The sequence below is a fragment of the Dendrobium catenatum genome, unplaced genomic scaffold (assembly GCF_001605985.2).
Source record: "Dendrobium catenatum unplaced genomic scaffold, ASM160598v2 fragScaff_scaffold_621, whole genome shotgun sequence".
NCBI classification, from domain to species: Eukaryota; Viridiplantae; Streptophyta; class Magnoliopsida; order Asparagales; family Orchidaceae; genus Dendrobium; species Dendrobium catenatum.
The window spans coordinates 30,294,145-30,296,576 of record NW_021319083.1 but is presented as its reverse complement, the minus strand read 5'-3'; positions in this window follow the sequence as shown (position 1 = coordinate 30,296,576).

Genomic DNA, 2,432 nt, shown 5'->3' with positions numbered 1-2,432 from the left:
TCGGTAGTAATAAATGGAAGAAAAATCCCGTAACTCCTGCACGAGAAGAGGGGCGCTAATTCGAGCAGGGTAAATTTTCCGCTCGCAAATAGCGGAAGCCTCAACCGTTAGAAAGCCGTGGGGGATGGAAGAAAAATCACATAACTCCTGCACGCAATGAGGGGCGCTAATTCGAGCAGAGGAAATTTTTCACTCAAAAATAGCGGAAGCCACAACCGCCAGAGAGCCAGAGGGAGAAAGAAAGAGAAGTTGCAAATTTTTTAAAGGCCTAGGAGGCCTATTTATAGATTTTTGAGGAAGAAGGGAGAAGTTATTGTCATTTTCGGATTTATCTATTTTTAGAAAAAAAATTATTATTATTATTATTTTTTTGAATTTTTAAACATTTTTGGGAATTTTTTAACCCCAAAAATACCTAAAAATTGTTATTTTTGGCAAAATGGGGCCCACAAAGGCAGTGGGTCGAACCGCCTCTTCTCTCTCCAAGAAACTGCAATTTGAGTTACCAAACGGTCTCCGGTTTTGACAAGCTTATAATTGAATCGATCGGCTCGACGAGACGAATCCAACGAGCCCAAGATCGCCAAATTCCGACATCATTAAGGCCTCCAAATGTCCAATGAATGGTGCACGATCAAAGGGTTCAATATCGGCCGTCCATTCAAACCACTCCCTATTCGCCCATGATCTCACACCTATTTACAAGCTATGCCACTCCAGAAAAACTATAAATAGAGCCCTCATTCTTCACAAGAGGGACTCAAGTGAAGAGAGAGAGAAGGAGTAGAAGGAAGAAGCTACTCCTCGACCATCGCCGGAGCTCTTCCCGCCGCCTGAAGACGCCGGAACTCTGCCGGATTTTCGGGAAACGCCGGGAATTTGCATAACTTTGTAACTTTGTGAGAAGTTGATTGTAAATTGTTCGTCTTGATTTGTAAGACGGATCAACCTTTGTACTTCAAACAAATACTAGTGGAACTTTGCAACTGGGCGAGGCCCCGTGGTTTATTTTCCATATTTTGGGTTTTCCACGTAAAAACTCTAGTGTTCATTTCTCTTTTATGTTTGTGTGCTGAATACTCGTTTAACGCTAAGATGAATATTTTCTAACTCTACTGCCGCGTATATTCTAGCACGTAACAATTAATGTCTGAACCAATTGAAACTCAATTTGATGGGCTGGTTAGAAGTAGGGCTGTAAAAGAATTGAGTCAAGCTCGATTCAGATCTAACTCGAGCTTGACTCGTAAGTCAGATCTAAGCTCAAACACAAGTTTTCCTCAAAAGGCGATCTCGAGCTTTACTTGTGCCACAAAAAACGAGCTAGTCGAGCGGTTCGATTCTACGATTCAAGCATGCATACGTCAATTTGCAGATGCGGTTCACACACGCAGAGGCCAATTTACCTTCCGCAGTTCGCACGCGCTTTGTCGGTTCACATTCCACACTTAGATGATTTGCCTTCCGCCTTTTGAGCCACTCAGCGAACAATCGAGATGAATATCATCTAGATTGAACTTGAGCTTGATAATCCAACGAGCTCGAAATTCTACTCGAGCTGGAAACTCAATAAGCTCGACTCGTGAGCTAGTCAAGCTCGAGCAGGCTCGTTAGTCAGCTTGACTCATTTTGCACCCATAGTTGGGAGCTATATCTACTAACTAATATGTATTGTGTTCGAGTCTTGCATATGTGATGTGTGTATACATTTTACCTTAATTAGCCTAAATGTCAAAATAGTAATTGTAATTGTTGCGTCGTTGATTATTCGCGGTGGTATAGAAATATAAAATTTAACATTTATGCATTGTACGAAGATCTAGCACGTAATCAGACAAAAAGATAGGGTTCAATATTCACAAGAGGCATTAATATTTTTACGTGGAAATTCTGAAAGGGAAAAAACCATGGGCATGCCCCAATTTAAATGAATCCACTAGTATTTGCAATTGATTATAAGTGAGACCATTAATTGGGGGGAAGGCATTGGCTTGATGTAACAAATATATATCATACGGAGTGTGTTGCATGGTGGAAACAGGAAGAATAAATGTTGATGTGTTTGTTTGGTCGAAAGGACCGTAATCGACGAATAATGGAGTTCATAAAGATTGTTGTCTTGGGACGAAGACCGGAATGACCATTGTCGGTGGGTGACAGAGGTCGGAAGGACCGGTTTTTAGCGACAGAGGTCAGAAGAACAGTAGTCGGTGGGTGATGAAGGTCTAAAGGACTGTAGTCGGAAGGCGCTGGAGGTACAACATCATTTGGTGGCCTTGCAAAAGTCCGTCATTAGTTGGTGGCTGGGCAGAAGTGTCACGACCCGACCCGAGACGGATCCCGCCCGCATCGAGCCACGACCAGCTTAACAAACAGACAGACCAGGATCTTGCTTTGGAATTTGCTTCAGAACTGATTCTTCCAAATATTTC